The sequence below is a fragment of the Mirounga angustirostris genome, unplaced genomic scaffold, assembly GCF_029215605.1.
Source record: "Mirounga angustirostris isolate CCGP_5_RB_7025 unplaced genomic scaffold, mMirAng1.0.hap1 SCAF_11, whole genome shotgun sequence".
In the NCBI taxonomy this organism is placed as follows: domain Eukaryota; kingdom Metazoa; phylum Chordata; class Mammalia; order Carnivora; family Phocidae; genus Mirounga; species Mirounga angustirostris.
Window position 1 is genome coordinate 114,765,406 of NW_026991719.1, and position 19,118 is coordinate 114,784,523.

Here is a 19,118-nt window from a genome sequence, read left to right on the forward strand (position 1 = left end):
AATAATATATTTTATTTCACGCAGTATATCCAAAATATTTTCATTTCAACATGCAATCAATATAAAAATTACTAATGAGATATTTTATATTGTTTTTTAAATCTTGTTCTAAGTCTTGGAAATTTGGTATGTGTTTTGTATTTACAGTATATCTCGATTCAGTCTTGGCACATTTTATGTGCTCAATAGGCACATGTGGCTAGTGACTCCTGTATTGGACAACACTGTCCTAAATGGACATAGTCTCCAGATGGCATGGAACTTAAAACTCAAGTACACTGACCTCCCTTGAGGGATTTAACAACCATACTCAGCTCCATCAAGAATGTGAATCCCTATTGTCAGATCTGGGATCATCAACCACACCTTAAAGCTTGAAATAGGGTCACCTGGGTGGCTCAGTTGGTTAAGCGACTGCCTTTGGTTCAGGTCATGATCCCAGGGTCCTGGGATCGAGCCCCGTGTTGGGCTCCCTGCTCCGTGGGAAGCCTGCTTCTCCCTCTCCCGCCCCCCCGCTTGTGTTCCCTCTCTTGCTGTCTCTCTCTGTCAAATAAATAAAATAAAAATCTTTAAAAAAAGCTTGAAATAGATAGTTTTACAGTATAGAAAAAAGGGAATACTTCTCTTAACAGTAAATGTATGTTCTCATTCCCTTTAACAATCAGCAGTCCTGACTGAGCAACTACTATATGTAAGGCAATGTGCTAGGTGCTGTGAAAGATACATAATGATGACCAAGATGTGGTTCCTGACCTCAGGAGCTTAGATTATACTTTTGTGAGTGAGGCAGTACACAAGATTATGAATACACATATGCACGTGCACACACGCACAGACATACTCTAAGATAAACTGTATTTTAGTGAGTGTCATACTGGAGGCATACCACTTATATTAGGGGCACAGACTAGGGAGAGTTTAATTCCAACTGAAGAGATTTAACAGCTGATTATGGAAGAGGTAACTGAACTGAGCCTTAAAGGATCAAGTGTTTTTCAAATCTAATGAATTACAGCATATACAGAATCAAATTTGAAGTAGATCCTAACAGAGTCGAAATTCACTGATCACCCCGGGGATTTTCTGCATGCATTTTCTGCACTGGGTCAGTCTTCAGTGAAATTATTTTCCAACCTCACAATGTGCCCCTAGGTGCCAGTGTCAGAGACTCCACACAGGCTAAGTTAGCTCCAACTGAATGTGGCTTTTCCGATGTTACCTGACTAGTTCATTTCCTTTTCAAGCCAGGGCTCCAACTTTAGGCTATTTGATTAAAATTAGGTTCTTTGAGGTCCAACTTTCCTGTTACATAGCTGTTGATTTTCCTTTCCATTGTTGGCTTTGGAAGGGGGAGTAGGGAGCATTTAATTAGTTGTTATGCTTATCAGCTTTATTTGTCAAGCATTTTATAGTTTACCAAGTGTTTTTGCATAGATAATTACATTCGATTCTTTTAGTTTCTTTATCTGACACCAGTACAGGTAAGGAAACTGAGGCCAAGAATGGTATATAGTGACTTGACCCCAGTTGCTTGGCTAGTGAGTGCTGGAGCTGGATTCAACCATGGTCTTCTGACTTCCTGGCCAGTGTCCTTACCTTGCTTTTTCACTTTCCCCAAGTCCTACCTTTCAAGTGCTGAGAGACAAGAATGTGTAGGCTAGCTCTCTTTTAAATATTTTAACGAACAAAAATCCAACCACTAACAATAGATAAATGAGAGAGGGATTATTCACATTGCAAAACAATTATTCCATTGGTTCAAAAAGTGAGCTCCTCTGGAGGGGTTAGCATACAATTTCATTTACAAAAATATCTTATGCCCCATAGCTAAGGAGGGTGTTTATTAGGTGAAGTAAAATATGAAGCTGGCAAGAGTATTTTCTTCATATGTCAGTTTTCTATTTCCAGAAATGTGTTTTAACCTGAAACCTCTGAAATCAGTGATGAATTACAAATTGAGTAGTTTTTTTTTTCTTTTTTTCCTGGTAAAACACTCTTTTTCATACTCAACGAGTTTCACAGGATGGAATGCATTTTATTTTCCAAACCATAAAAGTAAAAAGTAAAAACCATTGCTCTGCCTTTAGGAAATTTTACTTCTAGTTCCTTGTTTTGGTGAAACTCCTTCTAGTTCTATTTTCAGTGGTATTCTGAAGAAGCATCAGCCTTAACAATGGCGTGGAAGAATCAGATCTGACATACAATGCAACCAATTAACAAGAAAACCCTAGAAACAGCAAAACCTACTGGCATGGGTCACAACCTTTTATATTCCGTATCTTATTACCATTTGATATACATCGAGATGAGGCAAATAAGCAATTTTAATGGGAGAGAAATGAAACTTCAACTGCATTAACTATTGACCTATAACATAATAAGAAATGTTATTCATTTTCTTCAAAACTGCAATGTTAATGTATGGTTTTCATTGGAAAATTAAGATCAGCAGATAACTGCGAAAATTAGGGGAAGAGATGTACTATTAAAATGCTATGTGATTGAATTTCCCTAAATGCAGTATGGCTATCTAAAAAGAGACCTCTTCTTAATTGAAAGCATTTTCAAATGATAAAAGGTAGAGTGCTGAGTAAATATTTCTGGAAAGTTTCTGTTCTGACACATAGAGGGTTTGAGTGCTATTTTGACCTCTTATTAGCATTCCCTAGCAACATCCACCTCCCATACTTGGAATTCCTGGAAAGGTTTTAACTGAAATTATAGTATTTTTCTGCCCAAGAAAGGAAAGCAACATCTTTAACACAGAAGGGATTGTGAATGTAAATTAGATTAAGTCCCAGGGTGGTACCCTGAGGTAACATGATGCACTTCCACTTCGATGCATATATTGATTGCTGAAGAAATTTCGTATAAACTGAAATTTGTATACCAAATTGTGAAGGAACTCTGGACCAGGAGTTGAGAGACCAGGTTGTCAATCCTAACTTGCCATGCCTTCTCTGGCCTTTCGTTTCCTCATACATAAGATGAGGGGAAGGTTGGATGCAACAATATCTTTCTTTTTCTCTCTCTAGCTTTATTGAGGTATAATTGACAAATAAAATTGTAAGATATTTCAAATGTACAACCTGATGATTTGGTGTATATATACACTGTGAAAGGGTTTCCCCTACCTCATCGGGTTAATTAACACATCCATCACCTCCCATATGTGCCTTTATTTTTTATGCTGAGAACATTTAAGTTCTCCTCTTAGCTGATTTCAATTATACAATATGGTGTTATCAACTATAGTCGCCATGTGTTATCAACTGTAGTCACAATGTACAATCTCTTTTTTTTATCTCTAAATTCTACCTCTTCTTTGCTTCCATGCTCCTACACGCAGTACACACTACTTTTCCTTGGTCATGTGATTAACAATCCTTCAGGTTCACAAGTGGAGTAAAAATGCTGCTTTGGGGAAACTTGCCATAGTAACGAAATTTCCATTGAGAAAATAGAACCATGAAAGGGCAACATTTCCTATGTAGTTTTATCCCCCAGATGCCCTTGGACTATATGGCACTTGCATATATTAGTGATGCAAATCTGGGAGAAGAGCAAGACCAAGATGTTATGACCAAGACACTCGATTTGCATTGGAATGCCCCATGCAAACAGCACATCAGAACTCATGAAGTGGCATTTGGCTTGAACTCTTGGAAGGCATGCCAATCTACAAAGAATCCAAACGGCAAATGTTGGGATGAGAGCAGTCCATTGTTCTTCTCTAAATGCAACTTGATACTGAATCTGAAGAGAATGGAAAAAAGTATGAATTTGATCATTTAACTAAAGTCATTTCCCCTCTGTGGGCACCAGTGACCTCATCTATAATATGAGGACATAAAACTTGGACATAGACCTTCCAACTCTAACATTCTGTGTTTCCGTTTGAATTTTTTTTTTTTTTTACAGGAGTAGGTTTAACACTTGTGTGTTGGAGGGAAAGGGGAAAGCAACTTCTTTAAAAAAAAAAAAAAGATTTTACTTATTTCTTTGAGAGAGAGAATGTGAGTGAGAGAGAGTGCACAAGTCAGTGGGGGAGGGGGAGAGGCAGAGGGACAAGCAGAGAGCCCCGGCTGAGCAGGGAGCCCGTTGTGGGGCTCGATGTGGGGCTTGATGTGGGGCTTGATCCCAGGACCCTGGCATCATGACCTGAGCTGAAGGCTGACACTTAACCAACTGAGCCACCCAGGCGCCCTGGAAGAAAGCAACTTCTGAGTTGAGGGAGAGTTCTGAAAGAATCAAGGTTCAGGGGTGCCTGGGTGGCTCAGTCATTGGGCGTCTGCCTTCGGCTCAGGTCATGATCCCAGGGTCCTGGGATCGAGCCCCACGTCCGGCTCCCTGCTCTGTGGGAAGCCTGCTTCTCCCTCTGCCAGTCCTTCTGCTTATGTTCCCTCTCTCGCTATATCTCTCTCTGTCAAATAAATAGACAAAATCTTTAAAAAAAAAAAAAAAAGAATCAAGGTTCAAAGATAGACTTCACTGCCTTTCCAGTTTTGTCCACTGTTTGCTGCCCTTTTCCTCTCAGGTTAAAGGACTAACAAAAGTGATGGATACTATATGTGCCTGTGTGTCGCTGGGCTATTAAACCAGTAATGAGAAAAGCGAGTACTGGCTTTTGGATTCCTGGCTCCATCTCTGTCTTCCTTTTCTGGCCTCTGGTCATCTCATTGCCATCTTGCAAAGCTGCTGCAAGGATCAAATACATCATCACGTCTCCTAAACACTTGCTGTTTGGAGGGCAGGATGGTAGTGACATGGGGGCAAAGTGAATGCTGCTTTACAGGTTTTATTTATTTAATTTAACAAAAACTTATATAAAGCTCATTTTTGCCAGGTAGTCTTCTAAGAGTTACAAATATTAACTCATTTAGTTTTTTTTTTTTTTAAGATTTTATTTATTTATTTGAGACAGAGAGAATGAGAGACAGAGAGCATGAGAGGGAGGAGGGTCAGAGGGAGAAGCAGATTCCCTGCCGAGCAGGGAGCCCGATGCGGGACTCGATCCCGGGACTCCAGGATCATGACCTGAGCCGAAGGCAGTCGCTTAACCAACTGAGCCACCCAGGCGCCCCAACTCATTTAGTTTTTATAACATGGATTATAAATTAGGACCTAATACCATCCCCTATTTTACAGAGGAGGAAATTGAGGCACAGAGAGGTTAACTACATTGCCTAAGGTCAAACAGCTATTGACAGTAGAAACTAAAACCCAAGCAGTCTGGGGCAGCCGGCTGGCTCAGTCCATAGGGCATGCAACTCTTGATCTTGGGGTCATGAGTTTGAGCCCCACGTTGAGGATAGAGGTTACTTAAAAAAACTAAAATCTTTAAACGCAAAACAAAACTAAAATCTGAGCAGTCTGGCTCCACAATCCATGCTTTTAACCTCTATGCCTATGGGATATCGAGTTGTCTGGTGTAATTCTCCATGTGCCTAACTCTGAAAGTGCAATAGGTTTTGTGAATAACTTGCAGGCCTCAGCAATTGGACAGCCCCATGGCCTTCCCAGTCCTGTCAACCTGATGTAGACCTAGATCCCAGGAATGTTACATTTCCCCAATCCTGGGTTTACCACTGTCGAACTCTTTCCACCCTTCACACAGTGGGATTTTGTGTTCTCTGATTTCTGTCCTATAGGTTTTCCTAAGTTTTCAGACTGCCTACAGAATAGCAAATGTTCCTGTAAGCCTGTTGGTTTGTTCAAACAGCTGGTAAATTGAACAAGGAAAGACAGTCATGTCAATAATAGCTTTTGTTCATTGAACAGTTACTATGTGCCATGCACTGAGATAAACTCTTTGCATGCATTATCTTGTAATCCTCCCATTAAACTTATGAGATGGCTTCTGTTATTATCCTCATTTTATAGATGAAAAAAACCAAAGCTCACACAGGCCAAGTAACTAACCCAGGGTCACACTTTTAAGTACCTGGTAGAGCCAGAATTTTGATTTGGGCCATATCTGATCCAAAGCTCTTGGATGTAACTTTTACTTTATACTTTATACTGCCTCTAGCATTTTTCTGGGACTATCCAACCCATTCCACATGTACATTCTGCAGCTGCTTGTCCATGTTATTATTGACATGCTCCATTCTGCCTCACTGGGTCATAATTTTAATACAAGGATACTATTCTGTTATAATATCACAAACTGTTTTGGGATTGTAAGGGAGCATTTACAAATCTTGGCCATAACTGGACATCTTGTGTAATGGATCTTCATAAGTGCCACCTTGTCTTAGAGAAGTTATGAAAAGAGACTGTGAGAGGATTTAACTAGGCCAAGGGGATGAGGGCATGCCATGTATCATACTACTGTGGGTTTTTTGAAGGTGGAACTTGGGTCTTCTGTTGGAATGGACCTGAATAGAAAGGAAATAAGAATGTCATGAATAAAATGCAGGAGTTGTTATCATAGCAGATGGAAACATCTCTAGGGCTTGTGATTATACAATATTCCTCCCTTTTTTTCCTGCAGTTTGGTTGGAAAGCAACTGAGATGATATTAAAGCTATGGATGATGCTAAAATATCCATATGAGAAGGCTAAATTAACCAAACCATACTTTAAAACCCGTTTGACTTTATTAATCTTTGTAACTTAAGTGACACTCCCAATCAGAAGGGATTCTATATGCCTTGGGTCTGACTCTAATTGCCAGTTAATAAAAATTCCAGTATATCCTTAATCAGCCAATTAACTGACCTAACAATTATAATAGGGAGAGAAGGTGGGAGGGGTCGAGACTGGGCATAACAAATCCATCAAGGTGGAGTAGAATTCTTCAGAGGTTAATGGTGGACACCCTTTAAAGTAAAAGGATTTTCTTCTACCTTGATAGGTTCCTGTTTTTCTTTCCTTTGTACCTTCCCTGACATTTGTAATTGTTGGAACCCCTAATTGGCTGATTAACTAATTATGAGAAGGGGTGGAGAATGGCTTAAAGATGTATAGAGTGTGTATTTTTTAAAAAACATGGTTCTTTATTCTTTGAAAAAATATTTATGTGAAAATAGTTCACTGCAGTTTATTATTATATGAAATTTAGAGCATCTTTTTTTTTAACTGTAACAGTTGCCTCCTAATTTATAAATTCCACAACCTTAACATATAGAGTGAGATTGAAATATAAGGTGAAAAGTCTGACATTGAGGAAGGAAGCCAGTTATTTTCTTACTTGAACGGATCTTCATAAAAATTTTAAATAACAGTAAAACAGAAACTGTCTTAACTAAAAGAGTATATTATTGGGACAGAATTCTATTTTTATTTGTACGCTGAAAATTGTAATACATCAAAAGTCCTGCAAAAAGTGTGCATGTAGGTAAAATTCTCTTCTCATTTATCATTTACCATTTTATAAATATTCTCAGAAGTTGAGGATAAGAAAAACAGTTGAGGATAAAAAGAACTGATTTTGCTCCAAGAAACTCTCAGTTGGTGGGGTTTTCCTTGGCAGATGCAAGCACATTGTTTTCTATATATTTGCCAACAGTAAATTCTGGAAAGCTGCCAGAGGAAGCGCAAGGTGGATCTGCTAAATCTGCTCAAGCCCCAATCCCAGAGTTGTAAAGCACTCTTTAAGATTTCTGAATTATATGTAATAATTGAGTACTTTTATCACTATTCATCTAGACTTTTGTCACTGGGGTATGGAAATAGAGCATTTTAGAATTGGAAGGAACCTTAGAGATCATCTAGTTCTGCCTTCTCATTGAACAGAAGAGGACTCAGAGGTCCAGAGAGGGGAAGGGACTTATTGAAGGTCACAGGAAATGTTCTGGCTCAGCTGGAAGAAGGTCTCCGGATTCCCAGTCCTGTGTTCTTTCTTTTCTTCCTATCTTCCCCTTAAAAAAATGATACAGAAGGCCAGAGGGCAAATGCCAACCTCCATATTCTGTTAGAGACTGTTTTAATGCAAAATCTGTTGCGCTCTGAGTCTGGTTTCCTTCATTTTTTAATCATTCCTCAATGGCCAACTCAGAAGCCATATGTCTAGTTTTATTCTTCTGAGTCCCATCCCTCTTTCACTAATGCATTATTAACATGTCTTTTTCTGTCTTGAAATGTTCTCGGGGTGGTGGGGGGAGGGAATAACTGGGTCCTGAATTTGGAAGTGGAAATGACTGTAGGATCTATTCCTTTTAATCTGATGGTTAGGAAGTGCTGCCCTCTCAGTTCTCCCAAGATCCTGCCTAAAAGGATTGTTCAAAATAGTTCTTCTCTAATGCTGTTATAAACTCCACTCAGCCCTGCAAGGTATATGTATCTTGTTTTTCATTTGTCTTTTTTGTTTGGAGGGAGAGGGTGTTTGTTTTTTGTTTTCTCAGCTTTTCGTTGTGTTTTGTTTTCAATCTTTAGGCTTTAAAATTTATTTGTGTAGAGACTTCTCTTATTTTTCTTACTAAGGGCTAGTTTCCCTTGAGCTTGTAAATTGCTTGTAAATCAAGATCTGATTAGGAAGTAATATATTCATCTGTAACTCCTGCATAAAAGTTATTCAAGTATTGTGACAAAATAAGTGTTGTTTACTTTATACATTTTCTGCAAATTCTAAAGATTTCGTCTAACTTAAAGGCTCTCATGGAATCTCGGGGATTGTGGCTTGCCCACTGAGAGTATAAAGGCTTGCTAAATTAAGTTGATTTGCCTGTGAAAGAAATGCTTCCATTATTCATGTCAGAAGCCTGTCACATCAAATTGAGGGAGTGGAGAAAACCCTTTTTTATCAACATTTAGAACCAAGAAAAACCAACCATTGAGGGCCTGAATTTCAATTGGGGAAAAAGTCAGGCTGAAAGCAGGGTTCAAAAAAAAAAAAAAAAAAAAAAAAAGAAAGAAAAAAAGGGCTGGGTATTTGTCTAATGTTGAAAATCAGTAGAGGAGATTGATTTAACTTTGGCCGAAACTTTTTATATAGACAGACAGAATGAAACTTCTTAAAGCAGCAAGTAGTACATACAATCTTGGTGTCTTTCATGTGTAAACTTGTCAAAAGTAGTTAAGCTAATTCAAATTTAAATCTCCTTGAATTCCTATTCTTGGACGCTTAATTTGTTTATTTTAAAGGATTTAGGAATGCATTTCTTGGGGGTTACTTTTCATACGTCTATGAATGTATTTTATTTTTCAAAGTTCAAGATTATAGGCTCTGGTGTGTGATTAGAAGTTGTATTAATAAGAGAAGGAAGACAGGCTGGTCAAGGACCAGCGCGCCCCCCCCCCCCCCCGCGCCTTGTTTGTATCAGGTATGTGAGCATTTGTCTCTGTGTGGATGAATTGTATACATGTACACCCCCCCCCCCCCACACACAACTTCAAATGAAAAACAGGTCATTAAGAGAATAACAGAACTTGGAACAGTAAAGGGAAGACCATTTCCCAGGACAAAATATCTTCATGCAATTTTAGTTTAGGAGGATTCTCTTGTGTTTGCCAGGATAGTAGATTTTGTTAAGTTTTAAGTATTTGAAAAGCAATTATAATATAGGAGAAATTATTTGATTATTTATGTAATGAAATCTGATTCTCACTTTTTTTTTGCAATATTTGATTTCTCATAGCATATGCATTTCAAATGGTTGCATGACTCAGTAAAGTCAATCACAAGAACAAAGTTTCTTATTTTTGCAGAATTAATCCTTACCAACCCTCATTTACCTTGAATATGTTTCTACCATTATTATCCAAGTGATACTCTTCAAATGGCAATTTTTATCTGATTTACAGAAAACATCTTTTGAGCTACTGAAAAATGTAGAACATCATTTTCTATATTTCTTAGATCTATTTTTGCAGCTTTTAACCTAAGTTTTACACCAAGAAAATTGCTCCAAGAATGAAAAATAGGACAATTTAAACTGTTTGAAGGGATTCCTGCTTTCCCCCAACCTTTTAAAAAACGAGGCCTGAAATCCTGTTAAAGAATAGGACTGAATCTTTTTCTCTTTTTTTGGTGGGAGGTTCGGCAGCACTTCAATCCTAAGTTGAATTTTATGCTTAATTGATATTTGTGTTCTAGTGGAAATAAGAGTTGGTTTGTGGTGTTCCCGTACAAAAGTAATTACTTCTCCGATTGACTGCAAATATGTGCAGGTTGTAGATGGGGGAGCAATGAATGAAATAGAGAGGCAATTGTACTGTGGAGGGCTGGAGAAGACAAGGATTAATGGTGAGCAGAATTGTATTTTGGTGTTCTTTCAGTAACGTTACAATCTCTCTGAGTGAATGCTGCTAACAAGGAACCTATGGGGCAGAGGTTTGGAATGGGGTGGAGGCGGGGCGTGTGGGGGGTTGTGAACTGGTAAAAACAGAGAACCATGTCAAAGGAGGAATTGAATGTCTAACCTATGTATGTTTACAAAAGTACAAAACAAACAAAATAACAAAACAAAACTTTCTAATTTGACCTGTGCTTTTTTAGATCACGAAACCACCAGAGGTCCTATTGTGCAAAACCCCAGTCCCTACTTGCTGGCTGCTTCCAACCATCAGAATATAGATTATTGTCTGGGGAGGCAATCTAAATGGGTGTGCAAGAGGCACTGAGGATGGCACTTGTGAACTCTTCAAGGTTTAAATTTTTTTCCCTCAGGAGATGTTATCATTTTTAGTTAATTTTCAAATCCTGTTAGTGTTGTTTTTTAATGAACGAAATTTGAATTATGTAGAATCATAAAATGATAGCTTGTTAGAACTGGGAGACCTTTAGGAATTGGAGAGAGTTAACCAATCTTATAGATGAGAAAACTGGAAGCTCAGAGGGGAAGAGGGACAAAGTTAGCATCAGAACCTTGTTTTTCTAGGGGCACCTGGGTGGCTCAGTCGTTAAGCGTCTGCCTTCAGCTCAGGTCATGATCCCAGGATCCTGGGATCGAGCCCCAGTCTGGGCTCTCTGCTCAGTGGGAAGCCTGCTTGTCCCTCTCCCACTCCCCCTGCTTGTGTTCCCTCTCTCGCTGTGTCTCTCTCTCTGTCAAAATAAATAAATAAAATCTTAAAAAAAAAAAAAGAATCTCGTTTTTCTCATCCCTGGGCCAGTGAAATTCTCACTAGTTTACGCATGACTAACAGGTGCTGTTTTCCTCCACTTGTCGAACAATATGGAAATGGACCATATTAAATAAAAGTTAAAGGCCTCTGCATCCCCGAACCCCAGAGATAACCATTCACAGCTAAGTGTATTTCTTCTGCACTCCCCTCCCCTAATACAAATATAAACGTCATTATTTTACCTTGTATTTTTCACATTTTCTTGCTTGTTTCATATATGTATATATATATATATATATTTGATGTCTAATGTGCATAACGCATAATATATAATTTGCTCTGTGTGATCCTGTAGATTTTCCAATGTATATTACTTTTAATCAATATTATTATAAAAATTAATACATTTACGTTATCAAAGCACATGTACATTGCAAAAAAAAAAACCCTACAAAATCACATGCAACAGAAAATGAAACTCTCTCCACCTTCCCCTACTTTATAATCCTATTCCCCTAAATTCCCGCTATTAACTAGTGTATACCCTTCAAACTCTAATTACAACGTGCACACATATAAAATTTATTATAGGGCGCCTGGGTGGCTCAGATGGTTAAGCGTCTGCCTTCGGCTCAGGTCATGATCCCAGGGTCCTGGGATCGAGTCCTACATCGGACTCTCTGCTCCTTGGGAGCCTACTTCTCCCTCTGCCTCTCTCTCTCTCTCTCTCTGTCTCTCATGAATAAATAAATAAAATCTTTAAAAAAAATTTATTATAGATTGGGATCAGACTTTGCACGGTACTCTGTAACTTTATTTTTCCACTCAGTAACATCTTGTGAACATTTTTTATGTGAGCACAAATAAATCCACCTTATCTTTTTTAAGGGTTCCATAAAATTGAATTGTATTGATTCTGATAAAATTGGGTATCTTTTTGTTTTTTGATATTTTGTTGGTTTCTTCTGTGAACTCCCTGTTTACATTTTTTGTTGTTGTTATTTTAAAATTGATATGTAGTAGCTTTCTGCATTGTATGGCTAGTAGCTGTTTGCAAATATTTACTCCTGTTTGTCATTTTTTTCACCTTTGTTTCTGGTGTCTTTTTCATTTCTATACAGAAGTTTTAAATTTTTATGTAAGCAGAGCTGTTAGGTTTTTCCTTGTTATTTCCTGGCCCTGATGTCAAGCAAAGAAAGACCTTCCAATCCATGATTACAAACAAAATACAAAAAGCCTCTCTTTTCTTCTGATGCTGGTGTGGTTTTAAGTTTTTACACACTTAAATAGGCAAGGCTCACAGTGATAATGGTAGATCTCCTTTTCTCACCACACACGCAAACACATGCACCCCCCCCCCCCCACAGAGGTAACTATGGGAGATGAGAGATATGTTAATTAGTTTGTGGTAATCATTTCCTGCCATATACATATATCAAAACATCATATCACACACCTTAAATATATGCAACTTTTGTTAAAAATAAAAAATAGCAGGGGTAGTGAAGTAGGAAAGGCTGTGTTTAAGTCATTGCTCTATTAATTTCTAGCTGTGTAACCTTAGGCAGATCATCTTTCCTCTCTGTGCTTTGATTTCCCCATCTGTAAAAACGGTTTCAAAATAGAGTCATTCCAAGTATTAAACAAATTAGAGTTAATGATTGTAAAGAGCCTAGCCCAATGCCTGGCACACAGTAAGTCCACAGTTAGTTATAGCTATTATTCTTATTTAAGTTTGTGATAAATCTGTAATAAATAAAATAATTATTTTGTCTATAATTTGGAAAAAAATAGAATTCTGAGTGGAATTACATTAAGCTCATAAATAATCTCTGGAGACTAACATCTTTACCAAATTGAGTCCCCCATGCAAGATTTAGGTCTTTTTTTCATGTACTTCTTTGGGATTTTATCGTTTTCTTAGTATGGGTCTTATACGTATCTTGTTATCTCTTTTTTTCCTGGCTATTTCATAATTTTTATTGTTATTGAAAATGAGAGTAATTTTTATTGATATTGTGAATGAGATTTTTTCTTTTCATTACATCTGCCAATAGGTTATTGCTGGTATAAAGAAAAGTGAAAGTGACTGTTTTTATGCTTGCTTATGATGGGCCCCCTTACTGAACCCTTTATTAATTCTAATAGTTTATTTTCTTGAAGACGGTTGTATCATGTGTTCTCCCTTTTAAACATTTATTATTCATTTCCTTTTATTGTCTGATTGCAACAGATAAAAGATTGAGAACAATATGGAGGCAGTGACATCCTTGTCTTGGTTTCAATTTTAATTTTTATTGAGCATTGACCTTTATCATGATATTGCATTGGTTTCTGATACTTTTGTATTGACAAAGATGTTTCTATTCTTACGTTTCCTGGGTTTTATCAGAGGAATGGCTATTGAAATTTATTAAATGCCTTTTTGGCACATAATGGGATGACCTTTTTATTTATTTTTTACTAAAAAATGTTTTAAAGATTTTATTTATTTATTTGAGAGAGAGAGAGAGAGAAACATCAGCAGGGGGAGAAGCAAAGGGGCAAGCAGACTCCCTGCTGAGCCCAAAGCCCCATGTGGGGCTGGATCCCAGGACCCTGAGATCATGACCTGAGACAAAATCAAGACTCGGATGCTTGAGCCATCCAGGTGCCCCATGACCTTTTTATTTTTTAAAAAACTCTCATTAACCAGTTAATGTAATGAACTTCCTTATGTTGAACTATTCTTACATTCCCAAATTAAAATCTATTTGGTTATAGTGCATTGTTCTCTTATTGCACTGCTGGCTTTGATTTACTAATAATTAGGATATATGCATCTAAATTTTTAAGTGAGATTGAATTAGTATTATCATCATCAGGTTTTGGTACAAGTGTTAAAAATCTTCCAAATTTATCGAATAAACTTTTTCTACAATCTAGAATAATTTAAATAACACAACATTTACTCATTTCCCAAACATTTGAAGAATGCAAGATTTAAAACAATCTTTTGGTGATAGATGTTTGATACACTTTTTGAATTCTTATGTGACTTTTGTTCTACTTATAGTGTTTGTTGCTTAAGTCAATTTTGCAGTTTTATGGTTGCCCAGAAAATGGTCCATTTTATCTAGTTTTCAATGGCATAAAATTATGCATACTATTTTCTTTTAACTTGGAAGAGTCTCTTCTGCATCCACTTTATCATTTCTATAGTATATGGTTTTGATTTGTTTTGTTTATCTAGTCACTTTGTTTAAAGGAAGCCATTGATTTTACTAATCATATCTAGTTTTATGTTTTTAAAATAATATATTAATTTCTGTTTAATTTAAATTGATTTCTTCATCATACTTTGTTTTGCCTTCCCAATTCATTTTTCTAGTTCATTTTTATTTGAGTATGTTCCTTCTGTATTTTCAGTCTTTCTTCTTTAATGGTAGAATAGTTTAAGGCTATGGGTTTTCCTCTGAGCATGATTTTCATTGCATCTTATAGGTTTTGATCCTTTTCTATAGTCTTTATATTGTCTGTAATTCAGTTTTGATTTCTTCTGGATGGTTCACACCTACTTTTTTATTATTAATATCTTGTGCTATTTTTTAAATTGTGGTCAGGCAATATAGCATGTAAAGCTTTAGAGTTTTTAGCTTTTCTTTGAGGCTAATTAAAGTGTTCTATTTTTTTTAGAAGTGTTCTAAGAACATTTAAGGAAACATATTGTCTTCAGGATATAAAATTCTTTCTATATTGATTAAAAATAAGCTTACCCAATGAATTATTTAAACCTAAATTGTAAAATTCTGAGAGAGGCCGCTTAAAATTTCCCATATGATTCTAGGTTTATGAATTATCTATGTGTTTCTAATATATTCTTTGTAATTTTACCCTTAATTATTATGAATTATCTCTTCATGTCTCATTTAATCCTTTTGGCTTTATAGTCAACTTTGAGATTAATATGGCCTCCTGTGTCTATTTTATTTGCTTTGCCTGGTATATCTTTTCCCATATTTTATTTTATTTTTATTTTATTTATTATTTTTTATAGAGGGAGGGGGGCAGAGGGAGAGGGAGAGAGAAAGACTCTTAAGCAGGCTCCACACCCATGGTGGAGTGTGAGGCAGGGCTCCATCCCACAACCCTGAGATCTCTGGACCTGAGCTGAAATCAAGAGTCAGATACCTAACCCATGAGCCACCCAGGTGCTTCTCTTTTCCCTTATTTTAATGACTGTCCTTACTGTATCAAATTATTTTAGGTATTCCTCTGGTGAACAATTAATAGCTAGATTTAAAAAATTATTTTACTTAGTCTGAGAGTTTTGTGTTTCAATAAGGAAAATCAGCACATTTGCATTTATTGTAATAGCTTATTTGTTCCCTATTCCTTCTATCTTTTAAAAAATATTTTCTGTTTAGTATGATTTCCTATTGTTTTCCTTAATTTTATTTTCTCAAGTTCACTAGAACAAACAAGTTTCATATTGTCCAGTTTTTCCTCTTTAGGGTAATTAAAATTCTACTTCAAATTTCTGTTCTATCATTTTCCTTTAAATGAGTAACAACATACTTGAACCTGTATTTCTCCATCAATTAAAAAAGTTAAACAGTAATTTTGTCTCTCCTTCCCACTTCACCCTGACAAGATGAGAAATTTATTATACTTTTACTTTATCCCTTGTTCCCTCTCACTGGTATTGGATTAGTCTGGAAAATGAGCTCTGGATTAGTATTACACTCTCCCCTTATATTATAACTCTATTTCAAGAAATATTTGTTAATAGAGGCATTACACTTCTTGATCATATGACAAGGAGTGATTTGTGTTTAAAATTTACTGGTTTATTTGCTTGTAACTATTTTTATTTTGTCTTCTCCTGCTTTGAGGTGTTTACTTATAGTTAATATCATATTAGCTAGATTTAATAGCTAGAATGTATCTGTGAGTAAGTGTTTTTCAAAGATTTATTCATTCATTTGAGAGAGAGAGAGTGAGGGAGAGAGAGTGCCTGCAAGTGGCGGGGAATGGGGGGGCGGGGCGGAGGGAAAGGGAGAGAGAGAATCAGAGAGAGAGAATCCTAAACAGACTCCCTGCTGAGCCACAATCCACCCTGGTGCTTGATCCCAAGACACTGAGATCATGGCCCTGAGCAGAAACCAAGAGTCAGATGTTTAACTGACTGAGCGACCCAGGCACCCTGTGAGTAAATTTTTGACCTGTTATTGGACACTTGGGTAAAATTTTTACTATATTTGCTTTATCTGTTTTGGAAATATTTTAAAATAAATTACAGACCTAATGATGTTTCACCTGTACATAATTTCTATGCGCTTTTCTAACAAAAAGGACATTTTTTTCTGTACAAGTGCAATGCCATTAAGAGTTTTTGCTATTATGACTAATGCTACTATGAACATTTGTGTACAAGTTTTTGTGTGAACATATGTTTGAATTCTCTTAGGTAGATACCTAGGAATAGAATTGCTGGGTCATATGGTACCTTTATGTTTAACCCTTCTAAGAACTACCAGACTGTTTTCCAAAGTTGCTGAACCATTTTATATGGCCACTACCAGTGTATGAGTATTTGCATTTTTCCACATCCTCTATAACGCTTGTAATTGTTGTCTTTTTGATTATAGCCATTCTAGTGAATGTGTAGTGGTATCTCATTGTGGTTTCAATTTCCATTTCCCTGATTGTTAATGGTGTTGAGTGTCTTTTCATGTGCCTGTTGTGCATTTGTATATCTTCTCTGGAGAAATACTTATTCAGATTCTTTGTCTATTATAAAAATTTGGTTCTTTGTCTTTTTATTACTGAGTTGTAATATTTTAATAAATATTAAATCAAAATATTTTTATTTTATTAACAAATTAACAAAGTATTTTGATTTTGAGAGCATATACTTTATTTTTTCTTTTCTCACTTGTAATATTGATGTCCTATGTAAGGAATCATTACCGAATCCAAGGTCATGGAGATTTATATCTATGTTTTCTTTGAAGAATTTTGCAGTTTTAGCTCTTCCATTGAGATCTTTTATCCATTTTTTAAGATTATTTGTTTATTTGAGAGAGAGAGAGAGGGTAAGAGAGAGAACATGAGTAGGGGGGAGGGGCTGGGGGGAGGGGCAAAGGGGCAGAGGGAGAGGGAGAAACAGAGTCCTCACTGAGTGGGGAGACAAACACAGGGCTTGATCCCAGGCCCCTGAGATCATGACTTGAACTGAAGTCAGATGCCCAACCAACTGAGCCACCCAGGTGCCCCGAGGTTTCATCCATTTTGAGTAATTTTTGTATATGGTGTTAGGTAGGGATTCAACTTCATTCCTTTGCATGTGGGTATCTAGTTGTCACAGCAATATTTTTTGAAAAGCAGTTCTATTTCCTTTGAATTGTCTTGCCACCCTTGTCAAAAATCAATTGACCATGGATATAAGGGTTTATTTCTGGCCTCTCAATTCCATTGATCCATATGCTTATCCTATGCCAGTACTATACAGTATTAACTCCTCTAGTTTTCTGAAATTGGGAAGTGTGAGTTCTTCAACTTTGTTCTTTTTTAAGATTATTGTGGCTATTCTGAATTCCTTGTATTTCCATATGAATTTTAGGATCAGATTTAGAGTTTTTGCAAAAAATGCCAGTTGGGATTTTTGATGGAGATTGTGTTGAATCTGCAGATCAATATGGGGGAGTATTGACATGATTTTCCAATCCATGAACACGGGATATCTTTTTATTTATTTAGGTCTCCTTTGATTTCATTTAGTGATTTGTAGTGGACAGGTCTTGCATCTCTTTTGTTAAATGCATTTCTAGCTATTTTATTATTATTATTATTATTATTATTATTATTATTATTATTAAAGATTTTATTTATTTATTTGACAGAGAGAGAGACAGCAAGAGAGGGAACACAAGCAGGGGGAGTGGGAGAGGGAGAAGCAGGCTTCCTGCAGAGCAGGGAGCCTGATGTGGGGCTCGATCCCAGGACCCCGGGATCATGACCTGAGCCGAAGGCAGATGCTTAATGACTGAGCCACCCAGGAGCCCCTATTTTATTATTTTTGATGCTTTTATAAATGGAATTATTTTCTTAATTTTATTTTTGGTTTGTTCACTGCAAGTATATAGAAATTCAATTGATGTTTGTATATTGATCTGTATCTTATGAGATTTCTAAACTCATTTATTATTAGCTTTAGTAGCTTTTTGGTGGATTCTTCATGGCTTTTTCTATGTAGGATCATGTTATCTGCCAATAGAGATAGTTTTAGCTCTCCCTTTCCAATTTGGATGCCTTTTATGTCTTTTTCTTGTCTAATCGCCTCCTAGAATTTTAGTAGAACATTGAATATAGAACCGGTGAGAGCCGACCACCCTGTCTTGTGTTGGGATCCTCTGGGGAAGGAATTCAGTCCTTCACCATTAAGTATGATGTTAGCTGTGAGTATTTTCCCTTCATTTAAACATTTATCTTGGTTTTGTGTGGAAAATTCTTTTTCTTCACTTCACATATGCAAGTATAGACCACTAAGTTTGGGAAACACTTTTAACTCTGTGACTCTATGCTTGTTCATGCTAAGATTGCAAGCAGTGCAGAGATGGACAAAGCATAAGACTTGAGATGCTAAACATCCCTGTGATGCTTTCTTCACATCACTCACATGTGTAGAGAATGGGACCAGAAACCAGGTTTTTTGAGTGTTCACTCTCTAAGGCAATAAAAGCATCATTCCTTCCCCTAACCTTGGCATTAAAGAGTTCCACAATTTTTATGGCCATTTCACAGAGGAACAAATTTCCAAATTTGAGAAAAAGGAGGAAAAAAATAATTTTTGGTCTCATATATTTTTTTTCACCTCTGTGAGGTCTTCCAAAATGGCTTAAAAAAAAATCCCACCCTCTTTTGAAAGCACTAACACCCACTTTCACAAAAACAGCAAACTTTAGCTAGTGAAACTGTATCACCTATTCCAACCCATGAGACATTTATTAAAAGAAAAAAAATTAAAGCACTATCTCTTGCAAACCCCAACAAGTCATACTAAATATTCAGTGCAGGCAAACAACTCCCAGGAAAAACCAAGAGACATTCGTTTTCCCTGAAGGGCTTGC

At 36.7% G+C, this 19,118-nt stretch overlaps 1 long non-coding RNA gene across 3 annotated transcripts in view; it reads left to right on the forward strand.

The window, feature by feature from the left end:
* The window catches only part of LOC135361971 (uncharacterized), a 409,252-nt gene that overhangs the window by 144,410 nt on the left and 245,724 nt on the right, over positions 1 to 19,118 (forward strand). The gene's annotated exons all lie outside the window — the stretch shown is intronic.